Source organism: Hippopotamus amphibius, chromosome 2 (genome assembly GCF_030028045.1).
Source record: "Hippopotamus amphibius kiboko isolate mHipAmp2 chromosome 2, mHipAmp2.hap2, whole genome shotgun sequence".
In the NCBI taxonomy this organism is placed as follows: domain Eukaryota; kingdom Metazoa; phylum Chordata; class Mammalia; order Artiodactyla; family Hippopotamidae; genus Hippopotamus; species Hippopotamus amphibius.
In genome coordinates this window covers 48941214-48968511 of record NC_080187.1, presented here as the reverse complement: position 1 = coordinate 48968511, position 27298 = coordinate 48941214, and the positions used below count along the sequence as shown (strand labels likewise).

Below are 27298 nucleotides of genomic sequence, written 5' to 3'. Positions count from 1 at the left end.
TGTGAAGTCCCCTCCCATGATAACTCTGAACTTGGCCATGTGACTTGCTTTGGCCAATGCAACAACGGAAAAGTGATGTCAGCACAGGCTTCACAAAGCATTTACACAAGTTGCTGGAGATGGAATAGGGGAAGAGGTATTTAAGATAATATGGTCACAGAATACAGTGAACCCTGGAACGATACAGGTTTGAAATGCATGGATCCAGTTATAGGTGGATTTTTTTCAATAAGTACATACTACAATACTGCATGATCCCAGGTTGGTTGAATCTATGGGTGTGGAACTTTGGGATATTGAGGGCAACTGCAAAGTTATACCAGAATTTTCAACTAAATATAGGGTGGGCACCCCAACCTCTGAATTGTTCAAGGGTCAACTGAATACAGGAAGTGATAGTTATCTAAAGGATGTTAATCCTAAGAACAGAAATTTCAGAAGGAAGATGAGTTATGATGGTGAAAAAGAAAGGACCAGGACAGGTTTAGCCCTGAGAACCAGGGGATCTAGGCTTGGTATACTATGGACTCAGGAGAGGCCAATGGCAAACTTTTTGCATAATTTCTGCTTGGACTGGCCTTATCCAGATATGAATTAAATCAGAAGAAGTCATTAAAGTCCAAGAATTTTCTGGACAGATTCTTTGTATAGAAATGTAGAAAACTTCTTAGCTGAATATAAGCAACAGTTTTAAGACCCACAGTTTTAAGGCCTGACAACTTTCACTTTTGTGTCCTTGGAATCCCTGAGCTGCCATGTAAAAACTTTTCTACCCTGTCGGAGAAACCACATAGAGAGTGTTGTGGCTTCACTTTCTCATTATACTGAGAGACCATGTGTGGGGAAAGAGAACCAGAGATGATCTTAGAGAGAGAGAAGACCCAGCCATCTCGGTATCGCAGCTGTCAGCAGCCTCCCCGCCCCCCGGCCCCCCCGCCACCTCACCAAATAAATGCAGCCATATGATTGCCCACTGGCAAGAACAGCAGAGGAACTGCCTAGCTGAGCCCAATCCAGATTTCAGAATCATGAGCAAATCTAATAGTTGTTATTTTAAGCCATTAAGTTTGTTGTTATGCAATAATTTAAAAAACCTCAGCCAGTCGTTCTTGACTAGAGGGAATTTTGCTCCCAGTAGATATTTGGCAACTGGAAGTAATTTTGGTTGCCACACTGAGGGAGAGGTACTACAGGCATCTAGTGAGTAGAGGCCAGGTCTGCTGCTAAAAATCCTGCAATGCCCAGAATAAGAATTATCTGGCTCAAAATGTCAATAATGCCTAGGCTGAGAAACTCTGACCCTAATGAAGGGTATAAGCTATGACAATGTATTTTTCTAAGAGCAGTGTATGAGAATACCTATTTTCCTATTACCTCACCAGCAGTATATATTACCAGATATGTAGATATGTAGATATAAATATAGACATAGATAGAAATATGTACCCATCTTTGCTATAGGAAAAGTATCATAACTTTAACATATATTTTCCTAATAATAACCAAGGATTAGTACACACATACAATTTGAAGTTCATTTTCTGTGACTTGTCTGTTCATATTCTTTGCTTATTTTTCTCCTGGGCTGTTTTTCTTATTCTTATTAATTTGTAAAAGCTCTATAAGTATTAAGGAAATTATCTTTTTGTTTGTTATGTGAGTTGAAACTATAGGTTCCCGGTTTAGCAGACTGATTTAGAAATGGTAAATAGCTAAAAACCAAGCTATACCAAAAAAAAAAAAAACCACTTAAATGAAAAAATATGTTTGTAAGCTGCAATTTGAGCCAATGTAAGAAACTAACAAATGATGTGTTGAGGAAAGAAAAGTACCATTTGCTGCCAAGAACCACATAATGGGGTACAGAGGGAACCAGCATACATGAGTAGGGGGCTGAATGAACAGATTGCTGCAATTCGGGAAGAAGGGAGCCTCCTCTGAGGTGAGACTGTGAACCTAAGAGACTGAATTTCAAACGGCAGGCAATTATTTAAAACAGTAGATGATACCACAGGTCAAAGATTAGGCTCCAAGTTCAGTCTCAGCTCCAGTTTGCCTTCTGGACCATTTGACTCTTGTCCCTCTCTCAGCCCCTCCTAATATAAAAACGGCTACCAACCAGGGGCCCTTAAATAAGGGTCTGAAGTCATACTGTTTCAGATCCTTAGCAATACCACTTATTTGCTGTTTGACTTTGGACAAGTTACTTAAGCTCTCTTTGCCTGTTTCCTTATCTGTAAAATGGGAATAATCACCTACCCACCCCAGAGAGCTGTTATGACAGTAAATGAGATAATAAATGTGAGGCATTTAGAAGAGTCCTTGGTACAGATAGGCATACAGTTAAAGTTATTTAATGCTATTAATACACACACATACTCTATTTCAGATAAGTAACACATCTCAAAATTTCATTCACCTGTTGTGGATAAATTGTCTTCATTTCACAAATAAGGAAACTGAGGCTCAGAGAAAGTAAATCAGACCCACTTTTTTTCATCAGCTTTAGGTTATCTGCCAATATTAAAGAAAGTAGTATCTTTACAAGGAAAACTTGGAGAAAAAAAATCTTAGTTACACAGGCAACTGGAAAGCCATCTTTGAGTATATCAAGGATTATTGTGAGGACCAGAAATTAACCTTGTTCTATTGCTCCCGAGGGCAGAAGTGATACATCACGAGGTAGAAAGTCAAGGGATGCAGAATCTGGTCCAGTCTTATATAGAAACTGCTGTTTTTACTTTCCATTGTATCCCTAGTCCCTAGCTCGGTGGTTGCCAACAGCTCTCAGCTCTCAATAAATCTTTGTTGAATAAATAAATGAAGAAATGCATTAAATAATAAGAGTTACCCAAAATGAAACAGGCTGCCTCAGAAGCACTCCATCCTGGCCATGTGTAAGAAGAGGCTACAGCTAAGCACCTGATGGAGAGTTAGAATAAACACCTATTGGTATCTAATTATTCTATCTGAGTCTTCAGGAAGAAAATTGACCCTAGTGAAAATGCAGAAAGAGAAGTCCTTCTCAGAACCACCAAGGGACTGACTTCTGATCTTAAAACTTTCTGTACTATAGGAGAAACTAACTTGAAAAGGGACTCTTGTCAAATATTTCTCTACCTGGTGAGTAATTGTCTCTGTGGACATAGGTGACCGGGACAAGACTGACATTTTATACAGGTAAAACCTAGTAAAGGCACATGAAAAGCTGCTCAACATCACTAATTATTAGAGAAATGCAAATCAAAATTACAATGAGGTATCACCTCACACCGGTTAGAATGGGCGTCATCAGAAAATCTACAAACAGTAAATGTTGGAGAGGATGTGGAGAAAAGGGAACGCTCTTGCACTATTAGTGGGAATGTAAATTGGAGGCCACTATGGAGAACTGTATGGAGGTTCCTTGCAAAACTAAAAATAGAACTACCATGTGACCCAGCAATCCCACTGCTGGGCATATACCCAGAGAACACCATTATTCAAAAAGACACATGCACTCCAATGTTCATTGCAGCACTATTTACAATAGCCAGGACATGGAAGCAACCTAAATGTCCATCAACAGATGAATGGATACAAAAGATGTGGTACATATATACAATGGAATATTACTCAGCTGTAAAAAGCAATGAAACTGGGACATTTGTAGAGACATGGATGGACCTAGAGACCGTCATACAGAGTGAAGTGAGTCAGAAAGAGAAAAACAAATATTGTATATTAACACATATATGTGGACTATAGAAAAATGGCACAAATAAACCGGTTTGCAAGGCAGAAATAGAGACACAGATGTAGAGAACAAACATATGGACACCAAGTGGGGGAAGCAGGGAGGGTTGGGGAGGAATGAATTGGGAGATTGGGATACCAAATTGTACACTCTCAATATGTGCAGTTTATTGTATGTTAACTGTATCTCAATAAAAGTTCTTAAAAAAAAATAATGTTGTAAGCAGCCTACCTCAGCAAGAAAAGATGGGGGGTGGGGTGGGCGGGGAATGGTTTGAACATATAAAGTATTAGTAGAAATTAACAATGATAATCTCTATCATTTGAGAACCTACTATGTGCCAACCACTGTGAAAAACCAAATCCTCAATGGGAAAAGGGCAGTTACCTTCCAAAAATTAAAGATATTGGAGCCCAAGGGGCCAAGTACAAATTCTGACAGGATCATTGAATCATTGTTTGACCTGGGCAAACTTCTCAAATCCTTCATGCTCAGTTTTGTCACATATAAATCGATAAAATGAGGATAAGTAATTCCACAGGATTACAACACAATATATGCAAAAAATCTACCACAGGACTCAGTATATTTTTGTCACTACCTTTCTCTTCCTCCCCCCACAGTATAAGGAGCTTGTATATGATAGTTGGAATAGACCAACGAGTAAATGTCTTGCTTCGTGAGCTAGGGAGTTCTCCATCCCTGGAGGTGTTTATGCAGAGGCTGGACAACTACATGAAAATTGCAACACATATAATGCTTCTTATGAGCCAGGAAATGCTGTGTGTGTTTTACAGATAGCGGCAGAGATACGGAGATAGAGATAGAGATATATAGATATAGATAACTTCTGCTGATCTTCATGTAAGTACCCTGGTAAATACTATCATCATTCACACTTTACAGATGAGGGAACTAAGACAGAGCAGCTAAGTAATCTGTGAGATTACACAGCTAGTAGGTGATAGGAATTTGAACCCAGGGACTCTTGCTCTTAACCACGCCACATAAGCAATAGTATGAAGGACAATTGACTATTAATTGGCTGGGCGCTGGCATCAATGACCTTGACCTTCCTTCCAGCATAGCGATCCCAAGAGCTCCTAATCTTAGTATGGTGTGAACAGCTAAAGGGATTCAACCTGGACAGACCGAAGTGACAAGCTGAAAACGAGAAGCCGTGGATGTTCACATGTGGTGCAGCCAAAGGCAGCATCTATCCCCCAAGCTCCGGAGAGCACGCCACTCACTCACTCGGGCTCAGGCTTTACGAGGCAGGGCAATGAACCAAGGATGCTTCCTAAAGCCAGACCCTAGGTGTTACCCGTGTGACAGGACGACCAGTCATCCCGCCGTCCTTTTGCACTTTCATTCACACAGGAAACAACACTGTCAGCAGCGCTGTGGCTCCGGCTTGCGCCGAGGGGCGCTGACGCACGCAGGGCGGAAAGAGAGTAGGTGAGAAGGTGAGAGAGCCGGCGGTTTGTGCCGACACGTTCCAGCCGGTCGCGGAGCTCTGCGGGCTGCATCTCTCTTCCAGGCCCCGGGCCACCCGCTGCCGGCTGCTTAGACAAGGCTCAGGCTGTTTGCAGCGGGGCGTGGGGAGCCCCTCTTTGAAACTCTGGTTTGAAAAGTTATTTCCACGGATTTAGGTTTGGGGTTGGATTCTGACGGGACAAGGGAAAAGGAGGATTAATTGGTCGTGACAGGACTTTTCTTCCTTTGTTCCCCTCTGCCTGTGAAGGCATTTAAACTTCATGTCTCATGCTAACTCTCAAGTTAAAAAGTCATTCTGCTGGAGGACTAATAATAACACGACGCATCTATTTTTAGAGCTTCCCACTGAAGGATTAGGCTGGAAATGTCACATCTTTCAAAAAGTTAGCAAAAAATAATAATGAAACATAAGTGACTGTATATTAACAGTTGTTCACGCTGTGGATTGATAGGTGTTTATTTCACTAATTCTATTTTTCTGTGGACTTAAATTTTCATAGTAAGTTAAAGAAAACCTGTTGAGGAAGACAGTGACTCATTCTTCCTTTTACACGTAAATGTCTTTGTCTTTCTAAAATTTGTTTGTACTGTTACCTTTTCCTTGGCTCCCTTTCAGTACATAACAAATTTTGTGTGACACATAATGGAGGAAAAGGCCTGACCGCACATTTGACTGAAATTTTACAGCTCTAACTGTCTGGTCTTTGGGTTTGGTCACATCCCACCCTGCACTACCCCCAATACATAAATTGTGAAAAAGGTTTCTCAGAAAGGAAAAAAAAAATGCCCTAAAGGGTTGTTTTTTGTTTTTTTTTCCTTTTTGCTTTTCGTTTTGAAATCATTTCAAACTTACAGGAGTTGTAAGAATATTAGGAACTCCTGTATATTCTTCACTTACATTCATCAGTTGTTAACACTCTGTCACATTTCCTCTATCTACACAGTTACATATATATTTTTTCTGAATCATTTGAAAATAAATGGCAGGCATCATTCCCTTCGACTCCTAACTACTTCATTGTGCATCGCATGGAAACAGAGTTTTGTTTGTTTTCTTTTTTTTTTGTAACAACAACAACAACAACATGATCAAATTCAGAAATTGTAGTGTACGCAGTCTGTATTCTAACTTTGCCAGTTAGCCAACAATGTCACATACAGATTTCCCCCCAGTCTGAATCCAGGATCCAATTTAGGATCATCCATAGCCTTTGCCTGCCACGTTTCTTCAGTTTCTCCTGCTCTGGAGCAGTCGCTTAGCCTTTCTCTCGCTTTCAGGACGTGAACAAAGAAGAGTATAGGCAAGTTGTTTTGTATAATCTCCCTTAATTTAGGCACAAAAAGAGTAATAGCTCTCTTTAACTATAATAACGAGTATCTTATCAATTCAACCTCTCTGTTCTCCAAGAAAAGCTAGAATTACACTTATAGAAGAGAAAGCTTTAACTGTTAAAACTTGAAAGTGTATATAATGAGCATTATTCTCCAGGAGAAGGTTCAGAGAGTCTCCACTGGTGAATAAGATTAGTTAAATACATTTACATGGCAATATCAGGTTTAAACTAGGCAGAAAGATAACTGGTGACTAGAATAATTCAGCACTAAAACATATTGCTAAGTGAATCGTAAGTGATCTTTAAAAGTTGAAGTTTCTTTTCTTTTAATTGAATTAATTTCAATTGTTTTAAAAATAACATAGATATTTCCTATCTGGAATGAGTAAGAAATGATTATGGAAAAGCAAGAAATCAAATTATAACAAGATATCTTTCAGAATTTGAATTCTTAAAAAGCATCTTAGAGATCATCCAATTCAAATTCTTGTTTTACAGAAAAAAAGACCAAAACTTAAACTATATCCTATAGAAATAATCAGACAAGTGCACATGATTGTTTTACAAGGATGTTCACCCAGCACTGTTTAGATATGGAGAATGGGGAAAAGGAAATGATCTAAATGTCCATCAATGGGAGGTTGTTTTTAAAATCATTTAGTCAATACATTAGCTACTCTGTGGCCATTAAATAATAATGCAAACGTGTTTAATAAAAGACAGCCATCATATATGAAATGGAAAAGCAAACTCTAAAATAGCATGTGTGGTATAATTCCATTTTTGTAAAAATAAATTTGTATACGTGTGTGAGAAAGCTGAAAAAGTCTGGAAATAAATACACCAGAAAATCACTAGCAATGGCCTCTAGGCAAGACTAGAATTGATTTCAACTGACTTTTCCATATTTAGTAAAATGTGAATTTGTATATCAATGATTACTTCATTAAACAGGAAAAATAAAGTTGTTTTCATTGCAGGAAAAAGCAGTATCTTTTATTCATTTTCACTTTTACCGGCGAACATTAACCATCCCCAAAAGTGTGTTGAACAATGTTATGAAATTGGTACTGGAGGAATTATTCTTAATGTCCATGATCAGAATTGCACTAAAGATAACAGGGAAGAAAGCCATACCAACAGTGTATTTGAAAATGGAATTATGTCACTGGGGTTAGAATCTGAAGAGAAGACAGAATGTGTCTCTCTCATTTGAGAATGACATGCTGTGGGGAAGTTTTTGGATGGATGGGTGGATGGACATCAACACGTATAAACGTGCATGACATATCATTCCATACAGAACTGGAGGTGGCTTGGAGGAGAGATGGACTGCTAGATCTAATCTTAGGCTTTCCTCCTTTAGTATTTACAGCGAATATTTACAGTAACTATATTTTTGTGTGTGTGTTTATACTTTCTTAGGGAAGAAAAGGGAGAAATTCAGGCCTCTGCTACTCCTCAAGCCTCTGCCCAATTAATAGTCCTATATTGGCAACAAAGAGTGGATGAAGGCATGGTTAAGGGTGACAAGTGTCATGATTTGAGGAGTTCTTAACCTCCATAGGAGGGGTTGGGTCTCCCTTATAATCCAGAAAAATGCACACACAATACTGACTCAACTTCAGGATATGCTTAAGTCCCCAGAATCTCATCCGTTAGTTTCACTGAGGTTCAGCAGCTCCATGTTAAGAACCCCTGAGCTAAGTTGTAGCAGGAAATGACTGGACCTGGTAATGACAGGCAGAATTGACCATAAAAGCTTTGGAGGTCAAGCCCATGTATTTCTATTTGGAATAGGGGATCTTGGCTGCTTTAAATGTAACAGAAGCAACCGGAACTTAAAAATGAAGAAGATGGAAGTTTATATATTTTTCTGATTAATATTTTGAGTAAAAACTATACCTCTCAGAATAAATAATTCACCATAGTTCCAAGTGGTGAATTAAGAACAGGAATTCATGATTCCTTACAAAGAAAAAGAGAGAAAGAAAACTGAGGGTGCATTCATTTATTCAACAAATCTATATTGAGTTCCCTCTATATGCCAGGCCTTGTTCCAGGAGCTGGAGACATAACAAAATAGACAAAGTGTCTGCCACGTGGAACTAGCGTTCTCACTGAGGTGGGGGAGGGAGACAATAAACAAGTAAACAAATAATTACATGTTATAATGTCACACTGTAATAAGTGCCAGAAGGAAAAATGCAGCAAAAGAAAGAAAGCAATGGGGAGGCTGTTTGGCAGAGGGCAGGGAGGGAAAGCTGAGAAAGAGACACTTGAAAAAGTGCCAGAATGGAGTGAAGGAGTGAGCCATGCAAGCATCTGGGGAGTTTTCCAGGAAAACAGAACAGGAAATGCAAAGGCCCAGAAGAGGGAATGTACTCCATGTGTTTGAGAAACAGCTAGGAGGCCACCGTGGTTGAAGGGAAGTAAATAAGGGAGAGAGTGCTGGGAGATTCCGCAGGCATCCTGGAGTCAAACCACGTACAGGCTTGGAGGCCACAGAAGGGACTTTGAGTTGTCATCTAAGAGTTGTGGGAAGCCACCAGAAGGTTTTCAGGAGGGCAGCATCATGATCTGACTTATACTCATAGTTTATGATGGGTCACTCCAGCTGCTCTGTGGAAAAGAGACAGTAAGAGGATGAGTGTGAAAGCAGAGAAGAAGAAAGAGAATGCTTTCTTTCCATTTCCACACGGTACATAGCGATTTTTGTTGGCCCTGGGAAGAGAACATAGATACAAAGATTATCAGGATCAGACTGTACCCTTTATACCAGTTCATTCTCCCCAGTATGTCACCAACATCCAGCTGGTGGGTCCTAGAAATGAGACAGAAATCACCTACCTAACCATAGCTGTGATATTGTGATTTATAATAAGAGATAAATATTTGGTCTTCTTCTTGTTCCTGACATAGAATTCCTGAAACCCTTAGAATTTCCTAAGTGATAAGAATGAGTGTCTTTTGTTATGTTAGTGACTTTGGGACCAAACCTAAGGATGGGGGCTGCTATCCTGGAGAACCAACCGTGTGATTAGAGGATTGAAACTAAATCCCACCCTACCTAACTTGGGGAAGGGAAGAGGGGCTGGAGTTTGAATCAATCATCAATGACCAATGCTTTGATCAACGATGTCTATATAATGAAGCCTCCAGGGTTCGGGACTTCCCTGGTGGCACAGTGGGTAAGAATCCACCCGCCAATGCAGGGGACACAGGTTCGAACCCTGCTCCAGGAAGATCCCACATGCCACAGACCAACTAAGCCCGTGCGCCACAACTACTGAGTCTGCGCTCTAGAGCCTGTGAGCCACAACTATTGAGCCCGTGTGCCGCAGCTACTGAAGCCCACACACCTAGAGCCCAAGCTCCGCAACAAGAAAAGCCACCACAATGGGAAGCTCTTGCACTGCAATGAAGAGTAGCCCCCGCTTGCCACAACTAGAGAAAGCCATCAATGAAAACCCAACTCAGCCAATAAATTAATTAATTAAAAAAAAAAACCCAAAACAAAAAAAAAACCAGACAAGGTTCAGAGAGCTTCCACATCAGTGAACACGTGGAGATTTGGAGAGTGGTGAGCTCGGGGGAGAGCATGGAAGCTTCTCACCCTTTCCCCACATCGTCCCTGTGCATTTCTTCCTTCTGGCTGCTCCTGAGTTATATTCTTTTTCTATTATAAACTAGAAACATAAAGTAAAATGTTTCTCTGAGTTCTGTGAACCCCTCTAGCAAATTAATCCAAACGAAGGTGGGGGTTGTGGGAACCTCCAATCTGTAACTGGCCAGTCAGAAGCCCAGGTGACAAACTGGACTTGTCATGGGCACCTGAAGTGGGGGGGTGGGGGAGAGTCTTATAGGACTGAGCCCTTAGCCTGTGGAATATGACACTGTCTTTAGGTAGGTAGTGGCAGAATTGAGTTGAATTGCAGGACCCCCATGACAGCATGTCTGAAAAGTGCTTGGTGGTCTGTAGGAACCACCCCCCCGCCCCCAACACTGGTTTCCAGAATTGGTACCAGCATACTACTAGCTCCTAGCATCTTTGTGCAAATAATTGCTTGTCTTTTTCTCAGTCTTCCCACTGCAAGGTAAATATGGTAGCTAAGGCATAGCAGCCAAAGCTCTGGATTTGGGATCAGAAGACCTGGGTCTAACACTCCATAGGACCTGTATGGACTGGGTAAGTCACATAACCTCTCTATACCTCAGATTCTTCATCTGCAAGATGAGAATAATGCTAGCTTCTTCACAGAGCAGTTATGAGAAGTAAAATCCAAGAATGTATTTGAAAGGCTTTGTGAATCCTACGCAAATGTAAGGAATTATTTTTAAAACCTTTCTGCCCTCCAATTCAATCTTAACCCAGCTCAGACCTAGCAGCCACTAAAAGAAGGAAGTGACAAAATAAAGAAATGGTTCTCCCACTACTGTCTAGGACTAAGCTCTTGGAGATGCAGGACAGGGGGTGGGGGGAGGGAGGTGCTGGAGGGCAGGCTAGGATTTTGCAGAGTAAGGAGAAAGAGAGGAGAAAAGAGTAAAAGTGAACGGAAGAGAGAGGGGTTTGGGGGCAGTGCATGAAGAAAGATGAGTCTGTAGCAGAGAGACACTGCCCAGACCCCCCTTCAAGTCTTGCAATCAGCAGAGAGCCTCCAGCTATCAGTCCCCCAGGGTCTGCCTTAGCTGCAGACAGCCACCTCATCTAAGGGCCTCCGGGGGGCAGCTTTCATTTGGTGACTGATAGACAAGTGTTATAAAGGCCTACCCATGTGGCCCAATGAAGGACAACTATGAAAGGCAAATTCACTCCAACAGTGCCCCCTGAGTTGCTGGAAACTTTGTCAGGCCTACAACACAGATAAATTTCTCCCTCTGCTTCCCTTTCCTTGCAAAAATGTTGACCCCAACAAATACCTTGCAACCCAAACTCTGTCTCAGCTTGTGGAGAACCTGAACTGTACCAGGAAAGGTCTGAAAGAGCAGAGGATAAGATGGGGTTTAGAGCCAGATCACTCGCTGCTCAGACTGGAGATAAGGACTCCATCAGTGAAGTACAGATCATCTCTGTCATAAACTTTCACTGGTGGTGAATTGAGCAGGTGGATCTATGAAAGGGAACACACTAGCAGGTGTGATGAATCTGGCGTTTGAAACACATGGAGGAAGTAAAAGCTATAAGGATAACAGTATTGGATGGCTACTGTTAAGGACCATTGTTGTGTTACAGAAAGACAGAAAATAAATGAAGGTAAGAAACAAGGAGTTGAAAGCCAGATGTGAAAGGAGGACGGCCTCTTTGGTTGCAGAGAGACTCTCATCTCCTGCAGCTGGAAAGTAGAAAAAGTCAAGGTCCAAGTCTAGGTCTTAATAGAAAAGCTGAACTTCAGAGATGATTAAAATCCTAACAAAGGAAACTCTGTTATGTCAAGGTCACAGTCCTGACGAGGGACTCGGACACGTAGGCTGGGACATCTGGGCAGACACCCCCAAAGACTTTGATTCCTTAGACTTCTTTGAACTTTCTGAGGCTGCAGATGTTGTCCATATCTCCTTATTAAGAAACAAACAATTTTGCATCTTAAGACCTGAAGGATTTAGGGATTGTGGTCATTATCACATCTTCTTTAATTCACTGGTCTGTCACCTGTGGAATGAATGTAGTAGGATGATTGCAGACTACTGAAAACTCAACCAAACAGCAGTCTAATCACAGATACCAAGCCAGATGTGATATTTTTGATAGAGGAGATTAATATGGCCTCAGGAATATAGACTGAAGAGGACCTTTCAATAGATTTTGGTAGATGCTTCTGTTGGACACATGTACCCAGCAATATCAGTTGTAAGTACAGATGATGATCTAGCTTGATTTCTGAGACAAGTCTCAACCTCTGAGGTCTAAATCAATAAAACCCCACTTGGAAAGGTAACTGAGCCAGCAGCTGAAGTCTCTTTCTTCCTCCAGTCTGGAAGAATATCAAAATATCTTTGCATGGATCAAGCTTGTGTGCATGATCATTTTTATATTACTTTCATAAATATTCCTGTCCATACTCTACTTCAGCTTTGGCTGTGGTTACCAAGTATCTGTAACCCTTTAATTTCTAGACAGTATTGTGTTTTCCCTAGAAAGCCATATTCCAGCAAACTTGTGCTATACACTTATACTACCTGTACATACATTGTATAGGCCACCTGCAAAAATCCCAGAGAAAAACGCTATTTGTAAACACTTAGAAAATATTTCAATATAAATTATTGTAAACTTTTTCAATAGTTGGGACAATGGCAACTCAGAAGTTGATTCTGATTTTGCAAATGTGTTCTTTTCTTTCAATCAGAAAAGACGAACCAGAAACCGTTTGAATTCACATGTAGTAGACAAAAATATATTTTTTTTCAGTTTCTCCCCAGGGATATATTAACTCTCCTTCTGTCACATTATAGTCCAAAGAGATCTGGAACACGTGGGCCTCCCACAGAACATTACATAGAGCCATCACACTCGTGGCAATGTGTTGTTTGGGCTGGATGAGCAAGAAATGGCTAGCAGTTCAGAGGCCTTGCTAAGATCCGTGTGATCCAGAAAATGAGACAGAAACCCTGTGAAGATTCAGGGTTTGCCATATCTACAAAAATTCAAGGTGTCCAATAGTAAGGAGTATACCAGCATATCCCTCCAAAGTAAAAGATTGATTATTGCATCTTGTCTCCTATCAAGAAGAAGGCAGCACTTTGCCTGCTGGGCCTCTTTGGGCTCTGAAGGCAACACATTCCACACCTAGAGATATGGCTTTGGCTCATGTTTGGGGTGACACAACAGGCTGCCGGCCTTGAGTGAGGCCCAGAGTAGGAAAAAAGCTCTGCATCAAATCCAAGCTGTGGTGCTAGCAGCCCTGCTGCTGGGCTATGTGATTCATCAGACTCTACGATGTCAAAGCTACAGGAATGAGTTTAGAGCAAGTTCCAGTGGAGAACTCCAGCACAGGCTATCCTCCCAGAGTATAGTGCCTCGGAGCTGGTGTCAAGCTGTGCCTTCAGCAGGCTATTGCAACACTGTCTCAGTGTAGCAGCTTCCAGGGTCAGGGACCCACTCCCACATCTCCTTTGCTGTAAAGTGAGTCCCTGGTCTGATACAAAGTTACACGAGATTCCATACCAGTGAGTTAAACACTTTGTATGCCCTCAGAGAGTGGTTATAGCTGAGGCCCAGAATGCAGGAAAAGGCAAACCCATACCTACAATATGTGTCTATTCTTGAGAATGAACTGCTGGCCCTTGCAGGATAAAAGGGGCCCAATATAGTTAATTTCTTCTGCAGTCTCTGTTGTTGGCAAGTGGACATTCAGCAGTGGCAATCTGCAGTGGCAGTCTTGGTAAGTGGGAATCAACAATGCTTGTTACCTACGTGGATTCCATCCCCACTACCACAGCCACTTGATTCATGTGTCCATCATGGCGGCGCTGGGGTAGCCGATGACAGGGGCTGGCTGTCAGTCAACTGGTCCGTCATCTTGTCTATCTGGTTCTTTAGTGTCTCTTCTGTAGATTCTCTCTGGCGGATGTCAACATTTGATGCACACTCCTGTATCTATCCACATGCCTCTACTCCAGACCTCCTTGTCTGCAAAGTTCCAATCTTATTTATCCTTCGATCCAGATCACCAGCCAACTGGCCACGCTATTTGCCAGTGCCCATGAGTTCATATATATTCTAACCTCAGGCTACTTCTCTTCCCACACAAAACAGATGACCGAGTGCTCAACACTCAACACTCTACCCACTGGAGGATTTTCTATTTCCATTGTCTTTCAAGGCCACTTCTGAGGGGACTGTAGAGAAGCCACCGGCCATTTCCATCTTGCATTCACATTCAGAATGGACACATCTGCAAAGCAAACCTGGACTCTTTTCTCCTCCTTCAGTTGGTTACGCACAATCCCCCATACAGCTGTGTGTGAGCCGAGGAGGGGCACTGGAGCAACAGTGGGAGGTACCATGAGGGTGTCTGGGCCACTGTTCGTGCAGCTTACTTGTGCACTCTGGTCCTGCTCATGCTCAGTTCTGGATGTAGCACCTTTTTGTATGATGGATTGCCTATCTTATGACTTGGTTGATTGGCCGCAGCTCATGATGTGATGTTTCACTGCATGGTCACTTGGTGACCACTGACAGGCTTTCTGGCTCTACTACAGGTTTAAAGGGATGTGATTTTCTACTGCAGATAGCATGGCCTTGCTCCCAATTCCCAAGGCCCTGAATTGTGATTCTCCCACTCGGGTTTGCCACAAAATCCATACAACATCTTTTCCTACCACTGATATCCCCAGCACCATGGGGTCTGCAGGATCATATGGCCCAAGTGACAGGGCTGCTCACACCTCAGCCTGGACCTGCTGCAAAGCGCTTTCTTGCACAAGGCCCCACATGCACCTGGCAGTCTTTCATGTCACTGAGCATATGAGCTGGAGCAGTAACCAAAACATACATATGGCTTCAAGCTTTCCTCTATTTTTGATAAACATGACAATGCAGGTGGTTGAAAGCCGGGAGATCCAGCAGAAGAACTTCACTTTGCATGTAGAGACCTAGCCAGGGTAAGTAAAAACTACAGAATACAACCCCAAAACCATCTAGGACCTTTTCTTCTTAAGGCATGCAAAAATCAAACTTTCTAGTTGATTAGCCAGGTGTGAGTGTTCTACCTTGACAAGAAAAAAAGTACATCCTGTTGTCTTCATTTCTTGATCTCAAATGGGCTCTTGTCAGACACTAATACATTACAATTCTTTAAACACAGGAAGTGGCTAGGACAAATTATTTTCTCAAAGACTCAGCATGGTACAATGCTCCTTCCTCCCCACTCTCCTTCCCCCAGCGCACAAAAATATCTGAGAATATACCAGGCTATTATGTGTAAGTTTTCATTGACTCAAGTCTAGTAGAAGGGTCTAAGCAGTAGACAGCATTGTTCTATTATAAATAAAAACTCAGTACTTATTTGTAATTATTTTAAGGGAATTCACTTTGAAAAGTATTCAGAAAGTTCAGTGGTAGTTAGTGCCATTTTTCTCTCCCATGTCCTTTAGCATAAGACTCAAATCTACCAGGTTATCACAAGATAAATAATACTCACATCTCTCATTTATCAGTGTTTATTATTATTTATTACCATAATATTATGCTAACTGTAATTACATTTAATACTTGGAAAAACCTGGTAAAGGAGGCTGTGTGAGGGGTCCCAAGTCCATTCCCAAGTTTGATGATTTGCTAGGGGGACTCACAAAGCTAGCTTATAGTCATATTCATGGCTATGATTTATTACAATAAATAGATACAAAGAGAAATTAGCAAAGGGAAAAGGTGGTTGGGGTGAAGTTTGGAAGAAACCACAAGCTTTCAAGAGTCCTCTCCTAGTAGAGTCACACAGGACTCCAGCAAAAAGCTGTGACAACACATGTAAGATGGTATCTACCAGGGCAGCTCATTAGAGACTCGGTGCCTAGAATTTTTACTGGGACTGCTGATATAGGCACTCTCTGCCTAGCATGTACTAAAATTCCAGACTCTCGGAAGGAAAACAGGTGTCCAGCATACACCATACCATTTGCACAAACAGTTAAAGCAAAATGAGCCACTCTTATAAGAGAATGGTGGAAACACCTCCTCTCACACACTCAAATCCAATTTCCCAGGTGCCAGACAAAGGCCAGCCTTGCAAGCAGGCTTTTCAAGGTATAGACATCTTGGGACTGCTATGTCTTTCTACCCTATGTCTTTTAACCCTTTTATGTATACAAGCACTATTATCTTTTTTTTTTTTGCCACACCACACAGCATGCAGGATCTTAGTTCATTGACCAGGGATTGAACCCACAGGGACCAGGGATCAAACCCACACTCTGCAGTGGAAGCAGAGTATTAACTACTGGACTGCCAGGGAAGTCCCTATTATCCTTTTTATTTTATTTTATTTTTATGTATTTTCAACTTTATATTTTTATATGCTATTTTATTTACCTATTTAAAATATTTATATTTTATTTTTATACTTATATATATTATCCATTTTTTAAAAGAATGTAAAACAAACTCAAATAGGTTAAATATCTTGCTCAAGACCATATAGGCCATATATGGTAAAGCCAATATTCAAACCACGTCAGTTTATTGTGTTGTAATATCTCAAATCATAGCATCCAACATGTAAACTGTGTGTCTTTTTACATAGTAAGATTAACTTACATACATTCGGATTCTTCTATGAATAAATTCTTTCACTGATGATTATGGCTGCTACAAATCTACAGATAGAAAGAAGAAAGGAAACAGGTTCTAATATCGGTATTTCTCATTTCTAAAAGCGGTATGGGGACTTCTGGTTTCAGATCCTGCACATAAGAAGCTTGGAGTTTGCACTTCATCTTAACAACGAGGAAAGAGCTGAACAAACTGAAAAATTAACAACTCTTCTCCGATTCATTAGAGAAATGAAGTCACAGGGCAAACCACTGCCTCCCAAATTGGAGAGACCAGTAGGTGGATACAAGGAGTTATAACTTACCAGAGCAGAAACCTCCTCAGGAACCAGTGCTAGGATAGGGAAACCGGAACAGTAATTGACAAATTGCTGGAAGCTCAATGTGGACAAGTCTGAGAGACAAAAACTCCAGAGAACATAATTATCTGGAGAACCCCACCCTTTTATAGTTTTATCTCTTGGAACTCTACCAGGGTCTCCCCTGGCAGGGGAGGGGAAAGGAAACCATTTTGAAACATACCAGATCATTCTGTTCTTAACAAGGTCTGCCTTCAGGAGTGACTCTTTGACCAGATTCTAATCTCCTGGGATTTTATCAAAATGGAGAGCCCAGAAATAAACACACATAAATATAGTTCATGGAACTATATGGGATCAGCAGACACAAACTACTACATATAAAACAGATAAACAACGAGGTCTAGGACTTCCTAGGTGGCACGGTGGTTAAGAATCTGCTTGCCAATGCAGGGGACACGTGTTCGTTCTCTGCTCCAGGAAGATCCCACATGCCACGGAGCAACTAAGCCCGTGTGCCACAACTATTGAGCCTGTGCTCTACAGCCTGTGAGCCACAACTATTGAGCCCATGTGCCGCAACTACTGAAGCCCACACACCTAGAGCCCACGCTCCGCAACAAGAAAAGCCACCGCGATAAGGAGCCCACGCACCACAATGAAGAGCAGCCCCCACTCGCCACAACTAAAGAAAGCCCATGTGCAGCATTGAAGACCCAATGCAGCCAATAAATAAATAAATAAATTTGTTAAAAAACAACAACAACAAAGTCTGATTGTATAGAGCAGGGAACTATATTCAATATCCTGTAATACAGCATAATGAAAAAGAATATGAAAACTTATATATACATACATATATATGTATAACTGAATCACTTTGTATACCAGAAACTAATACAACATTGTAAATCAACTATACTTCAATTTTAAAAGATATATATATACACATATATATATATATATCTCACTAATTTTTGACAAAGGAGCAAAAGCAACACAATGGAGCAAAGATAGTCTTTTCACCAAATGGTGCTGAAACAACTAGACATCCACATGCAAAAAAAAAAATGACTTTATACCCATCACAAAAATAAACTCAAAATGAATCACAAATCTAAATGTAAAACACAAAACTATAAAGCTCCAAGAAGATAACATAGGAGAAAATCTAGATGACCATGGATTTGGCAATGGCTTTTTAAATACACATCAAAGACATGAATCATGAAAGAAATAATTGATAAGCTGCATTTCATTAAATTAAAAACTTCTGCTCTGTGAAAGATTCTATCAAGAGAATGAAAAGACAAGCCACAGACTGGGAGAAAATATTTGCAAAGGATATATCTGATAAAGGACTATTATCCAAAATGTACAAAGAATTCTTGGACTTCTAGGTGGTGCAGTGGTTAAGAATTAGCCTGCCAATGCAGGGGACACATGTTCGAGCCCTGCTCCAGAAAGATCCCACAAGTCACGGAACAACTAAGCCCGTGAGCCACAACTATTGAGCCTGTGTGCTACAACTATTGAAGCGCATACGCCTAGAGCCCACTTTCCGCAACAAGAGAAGCCACAGCAATGAGGAGACTGCTCACCACAATGAAGAGTAGCCCCCGCTCGCAGCAACTAGAGGAAGCCCATGTGCCGCAACAAAGACCCAAAGCAGCCAATAAACAAATAAATCAGTAAATAAATTTATTTATTTAAAAAAATACAAAGAATTCTTAAAACTCAACAGTAAATAATAAATAACCCAATTTAAAAATGAGCCAAAGACCTTAACAGATACCTCATGAAAGAAACATACAAATGGCAAATAAGAAAAAAAGATCATATGTCACCAGGGAAATGCAAATTAAAACAACGATGAGGGAATTCCCTGGTGGCCCGGTGGTTAAGAATCCACCTGCCAATGCAGGGGACATAGGTTCGAGCTCTGGGCCAGGAAGATCCCACATGCCGCAGAGCAACTAAGCCCGTGCTCCACAGCTACTAAGCCTGCACTCTAGAGCCCGAGTGCCACTGAGCCCACATGCTGCAATTACTGAAGGCCACGCACTTGGAGTCTGTGGTCTACAACAAGAGAAGCCACTGCAACGAGAAGCCCACACACCGCAACAAAGAGTAGCCCCTGCTCACCGCAACTAGAGAAAGCCCACAGACAGCAACAAAGACCCAACACAGCCAAAAAATAAATATAAATAAATTTATTTCTTTAAACAAACAAACAAACACAACAACGAGATACCATTACACACCTATTAGAATGGCCAAAATCCAGAACACTAACAACTCCAAATGCTGGGAAAGCTGTGGGGCAACAGGAACTCTCATTCATTGCTGGTGGGAATGAAAAATAGTATAGCCACTTTGGAAGACAGTTTGATGGTTTCTTACAAAACTAAACATACTCTTACCACAAGGTCCAGCAGTTATGTTCCTTGGTATTTACACAAAGGAGTTGAAAACTTACATCCACACAAAACCTGCAGTTGAATGTTTAGAGCAGCTTTACTTAGAACTGCCAAAGCTTGGAAGCAACCAAAATATCATTCAGTAGGTGGCTGGTTAAATGAAACTGTGGTACATCCACATAATGGAATATTATTTAGTGGTAAAAAGAAATGAGCTATCAAACCGTTAACAAGTGGGGAAATCCTAAATGCATATTACTAAGTGGAAGCAGCCAATTTGAAAAGTCTGCATACTGTATGACTCCAATTATATGACATTCTGGAAATGGCAAAACCATGGAAATAGTAAAAAGATCAGTGGTTGCCAGAGGTTGAGGGGTAGGGAGGGATGAATAGGCAGAGCACAGAGAATTTTTATGGCAACAAAACTAATTTGTATGATACTGTAAGGGTAGATAGGTGTCATTATACATTTGTCCAAACTCATAGAATGTATAGCAATAAGAGTGAACTCAAGTGTAAACCGCGGACTTTGAGTGATAATGATGTATCTGTAGGTTCATCAATTGTAACAAAAGTACCACTCTGATTGGGGATGCTGATAATTTTGGAGGCTATGAACATGTGGAGCCAGAAGGTATATCAGAAATCTCTGTACCTTCCACTCAATTTGACTGTGAACCTAAAACTGCTCTAAAAAATAAGGTCTATTATACACTCTAAAGAAAAATCTGTGAGTGAATGTATACTTAATGAATGTTATACTAATAAACTAAATTTAAATTTTATAAATGATATATGAAGGAAAAATAAGGAAATTCAGCTATGTAGTTTCATTTGTTAGTTTCTTTGATTATTTGTTTCTATTTTCTTCTGTGAGAAAAAGTACCAAGTAGAGGCACCCAAAAGAAAGTTCCCAGATTGGGCATCCTTTACTACTTTTCAGAAAACGGTCTTTGCTACTTTTCAGCAGAGGAAAAAGAGAGAGAGATAATGCATCAAAGCTTGTGTGTGAGGGGCAACTCTTCCTCTTTCAATTTCTTCGCAGGACTGGAGGATTCTCCCTCCGAGTCACGGCCCACTAAGTGTCTACAGGACCAACAGCTATTTCTACTTCAGTAGCTTCACGTGGGAAAAATCCCTGACATAGCTCTCCGGTTGAAATGAATGAAAAAATAACGTACGAGTATTGTGAAGGTTTTAGACACAAAAATAAGGCCACCTATGAAAACTGTTTCATGGGTATTAAAGCACAATTACAAACAGATAAACATACTACCCGCCCCCCCCCCCCCCAAAAAAGGCTCAATCTACTCTTACCTGCTTTTACAGTACAAAGAAACTACTTTGTAGCATGGTCTAAACTGTATGTTTTTCCTGAAAGCTTCCTGCATTTGATTTGCATGGCAGAAAAAGATGTTCTCCTAGGGCATTATTTACATAACAGCACAACAAATATTTGATCAATTACCCAATCCTAATAAAATTAGGGCCCGTTCATGATGTACCTAAGCCTTATTTGTTTCCTGTCAAATCATGGAAGCTTTATATAAATAAAATCAGGTTTAGGCTTAAGAAAGGAAGTCAGTGGTTATTTCTACCACCCCTTGGTCCATATGCCCTTCCTTTTGTCTCCCTAAACAATGCTTTTATAACCAACATCCTGCTCTAAGTCTTGGTGAAAATTTCAGCTCCTTAATTTACAAATGAAGTGAGCTTTGGCAAGCTACTTTAACTTTCTGGGACTTGGTTTCTTCATCTGTAAAACGGGGATAAGAGTAATACTTATCTCATGACATGGCTCTAAGGATTAAACAACAGGATGCATGTTAAGCTCATAGCACACTCCCTGGCATATAAAAAATGCTCAATAAATTTTGTCTTTCATTATTATTATAAGGGCTATTCAGTGATAAGTGGCAATCCTTTTTGAACTGTGTGTAATCTATTAGGACAGAAACTTTTTTTTTAACAGTAGCATTTATGCAGTGTTAGCATCATTCTTAACTATGGGTGCTGGATATTGGGAAAGTCATGAAAAAATCCCTGTGAGACCTTTGGCACCAAATGTTGAAAGTATTGGAATGCATCTGGGACTTTTCCAGTGCTCATGGGTAAGAGCTAAATGTCACAAGATGCCAGGAAGCAGGGAGACTGAGCACCAGCTGAGATCCTGGAAATAATTTTGGAACTAGGAATGGAGGTTTCCATTTGCTGGCACTTTCTTGTAAGCTTTCCTGGTAAACTTTTGCTTATTTGTCATGTGGGTTGCTATGGTGATGGGATGATGGGAAGGAATTGTACAACAGACGGTCCTAATCTATTTAAACTTTACTAAAGTTTACTCCTTTGAGGTAAAACTGTGACAGCACATACCTAGCTGCCAAGATTTCAGTGCAGATCATGAGTTTACACTTGCCTCTATCTTCCCTTCTTTTCCTTGTGACCCAGGAAGGCCACCACTCAGGCCCAGGAGGAGGGTTTGGTGAGGGGTGAAGGGTGCTGGCCACAACAAGAAAGTCTTTGCTTATGAAAGACTCTAGCTTTTTATTGTGGGGATGATTTCACAGTGTAAACAAATATCAAATCATTATGTTGTACAACTGAAGCTATGTTTATTATACCTCAATTTAATAAAAAAGAATCTAGGGAGTTCCCTGGTGGTCCCATGGTTAGGACTCTACGACTTCACTGCTGTGCCCCAGGTTCAATCCCCGGTCTGGGAATTAAGATCCTGTAAGTCAAGCAGCACAGCCAAAAAAAAAAAAGGGGGGGGGGGGGAATCTAGAACATTTTACTCTAAGATTATAAAAAGAGCTTGAGATTTGGAGTCACAACATTTAGTAGTTCAAAGCTTGCCTCTACCTCTTAGTAGCTCTGTATCCTTGCACATGTTAGTTTACCTCTGGAATCTTATAACACAGGACAGTTGTGTCTATTTTCACTAGTTTAGGGTTGTTAAGAGAATCAAATGAATTAACAAATGTGGAAACAACTGTCACATATTATAACAATATTACAGCGCTATCTAAATGATAGCCTTGGAGTGAAGTTTTCTGCCGTCTTTTCAGAGAAAGGAGCTCCCTGCCTCCCAGAATGAGCTGAGTGAACTGAGTTAGAAGATGACACTCCCCAACAATCCACCAATTTAATGAGCACCCCAAATGAGAACTTTAGAAAACTACTACATACAGTATAATTTCTTTTAAACCTGTTATTTACCTTCTATTAATAGTTGCTCAGTAGGAAACACTACATTCGAAATTGTAACTCTAGAAATTAAAAGTTCACCCGATGTTTAAAATTACTCACAGTGTGCTCATTTATTTATTAAAAAAATAAAATAGAGATGAAAATGAGTACAGGTCCCTTCATATCGTACCTAAACAGGAAGAACCAAGCTGTGCAATTTAGTGACAGTTCGAAATAGGATTCATAGGAATAATGGTATGATCCGTAAGTCACTTAAGCTTCCCTCCATGAAAGGGAAGTACAGGTAAGGTTGCTAAATATTTTTCAAGCTGTTTTTTTTTTAAAGATTTGACAGGCTATGCCTCAGTTTCCTTGCAGTAGGTATTCCAAGTTGTTACCAGGCAAAGCTCAAGATTTTTGTACTTGGGCTTTTGATTTTTATTAACATGCCTCTAGCTTTGAGGATTTTTTTTTCAAATGAGGATATTAAGATGGAGAGACAATTTATTAATATTATTAATGGTTTGTCTTTGAACATTTATTCGACCATGTGAGATATATAAATGCTGTGGGGCTTAAATTTGTCTGAGCCCTTTAACAAGAGCAGAGCAAGCCAAATTTTAGCATATGTGATGATTGTAGCTGCCTCAGATCATTTTTTTTAAACATATGCTTCCATTTTCTATCTATTCTATCTTTGAAGATGTCACATTCTTTGTAAAGAGCATGGATAAAATATAAAGTGTGGCATACTTCCATCACTGCAGAGTATTTTTTACTTCATTGAAACCTAATACATAGACTTCTAAAATTATTAGTGTCTATATTAAGCTTTAATCTTTTTAAAATTGTTTTTCTCGCTGAAAAGAAAAGTTAGTTTCATGATATGCTGTACTTTCAAGGTTTGCAACATTTTATTTATTTATTAAAAATGTTTTGGGGGATCAAACCATTTTATTGAGATGCTTTGGGGGCAGGTTGATGGACTGGGAGGGCAATGAGATCTGAAAATGAGGACAATGAGATCCAAAAGCTGCAAAAACATTTTTAAAAGGATTTTCTTCGCAGCATGAATAGTCTTTTTTCTTCTTAATTATGCAATACATAGAACTATGCAAAAGAAGCCATTAGTTTAAAAATACATGGCAATATAAAAGCCTTTTGTTTTCCTTTGCTTTAAGGAAATTCAATATAGTGTTTCAGCAAGGTTGGCAGGGGTGCCAACAGAGAGAAAAGGAGGTCCCCTTGCCCCAGTTCCAAGTGTTTGAAATTGAACTTGCTTTCCAGGCCATCTACTATGTGTGGCAGGTAGGCCCTTGAATCAGAATATTTTAGGTAGACAAAGAGAGCCTCTTTTTAAGGAAGTGTTTCACGATATATATGGGAAATAAAAATAAGATGGAAGCAATTCGTATCACACTCCTTGCAGCAAATTATTCATGTCTCAAAATGCAGTAGTCCTCAGAGATGGGCTATGGGATCATGTCAGGCCTCTATTGGCAATGACACCATGAAAGGAAAATACAAAGTGAGTATCGTTATTTTATTGCACTCTAGTAATGAATGGCATGCAGATTGCCTCTCCAAATCTGGTTCATTGTCAAATGAGTCATTATCTTTGGCTATCATGTTAATACATGTCTATACCAGCACAAAAGAGCTTGGTACTCATGATTAAGAACAGAATAGTTTAATTTAAAAACATAGGAAGTGGCATCTATTTCTTTGTATAGAATGGAGTTTGGGATGTTGCATCTAAGTTTGTAGCATCACTCAAGTTACTCTACGAACAATTGCAAGTTCAGAAGCTAGTGTTGTATATGTCGTCAACTAATAACTCAAGATAAAACAGGTGACTTTCCTCTCTGAAAGAGCTGTCTGGGGTTCCTGTTGCTCTAGCATCAGAAGAGTCTGTTAGTCCACGGGGTATACTAATAAACATCATTAGTATTGCTGGGGAGGAAGAACACTTTCTTTCCTCTTCCCTTCTAGGTTCTTCTGGCTGGTTTAAGAATTAATTAAATTGACATGAGACAGATTAACAGGAGAAAATAAAATTTAATTTTCTAGGGACTTCCCTGGTGGCACAGTGGTTAAGAATCCATCTGCCAACGTAGGCGACATGGGTTTGAGCCCTAGTCTGGGAAGATCCCACACGCTGTGGAGCAACTAAGCCTGTGCGCCACAGCTACTGAACCTGTGCTCTAGAGCCTGTGACCCACAACTACGGAGCCCACGTACCACAGCGACTGAAGCCCATGAGCCTAGAGCCCACGCTCCAACAAGAAAAGCCACCACAATGAGAAGTCCGAGCACCGCAACAGAGTAGCCCCCGCTCACCACAACTAGAGGAAGCCCGTGCGCAGCCAATAAATTAATTAATTTTTTAAAAAATTTAATTTGGTACATATGAGAATCCCACATACATGAAAGGGTCAGAGACCTCACATACATGAGAGGTTTCAAAACAGGAAGGTAGGGGCTTCCTAGGTGGCGCAGTGGTTAAGAATCCGCCTGCCAATGCAGAGGTCATGGGTTTGATCCCAGCTCCAGGAAGATCCCACATGCCGCGGAGCAACTAAGCCCGTGTGCCAAAAAAAAAAAAAGATTTAAAAAAAAAAAAAAAAAACAGGAAGGTAAAATGAGGTGTATAAGCCATCCTGAGCTAAGGAGTGGAAGAGGGGCCTGGAGCTTCCAAGGACAGGAGGGCCACTGACAGGATGTTAAGAAGAGCAGATGTTTGGTAATTAGATGTCCACCCTGCCATATAGATGGGGCCACTTAGATAAAATGTATCTCTGGGAATAACTCTTTTTCTGGGAAAAGTCCCCAGTTATATTCATCTAGGTAGTTAAGGGAGGAGCAATAGTTTCTCTTGAGTTCAGAGTCTTCATTGCCTTTTGCTCAAATAATCTACACGCCAAGGTGGCACATCTTGGGGAGGCCTGTTCCGAATGCCTACAGTATTTTATGAAAAAAATCTAACAGAACATCATGAGAATTGAGACCTTTCTTTTAAATATGTGAAGATATCTAACATGCATATGTAGGATTTCCAAGCACTCATCCTGAAAGCTATTATTATTATTATTATTATTTTTTTGGGGGGGGCTGTGCGGCACGTGGGATCTTAGTTCCCTGACCAGGGATTAAATCCGGGCCCTCTGCAGTGGAAGCACAGAGTCCTAACCACTGGACCGCCAGGGAATTCCCCTGAAAGCTACCATTCTTACATGTGGAGTAACTTTTTTAAACACATTGACATAGATCTTAAGAATACTCATATCTTTGATGGGAATGCTGCAGATTTACAAGCAGAATGTGATGCATTTGAAAAGAAAATATAAAGAAGCTGGAGAAATAGATCTGTGTTTTGGAGGTAATGGTCCTCCTAATAGACACACACAAGGCATTTGTCCTGCACAAGGCAATGGAGGAAGGAGTCTGGCACATGTGGATGGTTTCACTTTTCCAGCAGTATCCCTGAACTATTTTGTATATGATGAAGATGCTGTTTTAGAACTAAGGGTTAAAACTGTGAACTGCTTAAAGGTTTAATGTATGTACACAGAAAACTTGTGGATCCCCTATACAGCATGATAGAAAGAACGTGAAGGGATTGAAGCAAAATTCTGCTTGAATAAACAGAATACTTTTCATAAGAAGTAGATGAATGTCAGCTACACAATATGATGAAACGGGGGATTTCTAAGATTGTCATTTTTAAAAGTTCAATATCTATATGTTTACCACTCCATATTTGGAATGTATCTATTTTACATTAGGGCTTAGGAGTTTGCTTTCATGACTGATCAGCTGTTTAAATATCTTAATTACAAATAAATGTTATTATACGTAGTCAGTCTATAAGACGACACAGAAGTGAAATATCTGCCTGTGTAACAAATTTTAAAAGTCACTTTAAAGATGGAAATTCTATACATCAAGTACTATTCAAGATATAACTCCATAATACACATAGGTGTATAATATGTGGCATAATATACACAGGTGTATATTTTAAAATTATATAAAGGCACTCTGAGCCTTTTAGGTATCAACTATCATTGCAAATCTTAATTTTGGAATGATATCTTTATATTTTCTCTGCATAATACATATACTTTTCTCTACACAATTGCCCTAGTCATCTTCCTACAGTGGCATCTGGACATCGAATATATTGTTGGTAAGGAAACCTAAAGAGAAGACAATACTTAAATATACAGTCTGTGTGCTTTTAAAAAGTATCTATAGGGCATATTTTTGGTGTACCATCTTCTTTAGCACCTTTTTAAGGAATGTGCTTTTATTTTTATTTAATGATTGGGATCATGCCCTATATATAAATAGCTTGGCTATTATGAACTTCATACTAAGAGCACACAGGAAATTCTTCTGAAGAAAAATGTCTGATTGTTTTTAAACTTCATAAATGATTAACTTTATTCCTTATAAACTGAAAAATGTCTAAAAGGATATGATGAAGTATACATAAAAAGAATTACTGTAAACTATTTTATTTTTTTAATTTATTTATATTTATTTATT

The 27298-nt window shown here is 40.1% G+C and overlaps 1 pseudogene; it reads left to right on the top strand.

Annotated features, from left to right (window-relative positions):
* Window positions 1-26361, top strand: part of LOC130844334 (glucosamine-6-phosphate isomerase-like) — a 32115-nt pseudogene extending 5754 nt beyond the window's left edge.
* The last annotated feature ends 937 nt before the right edge of the window (window positions 26362-27298 follow it).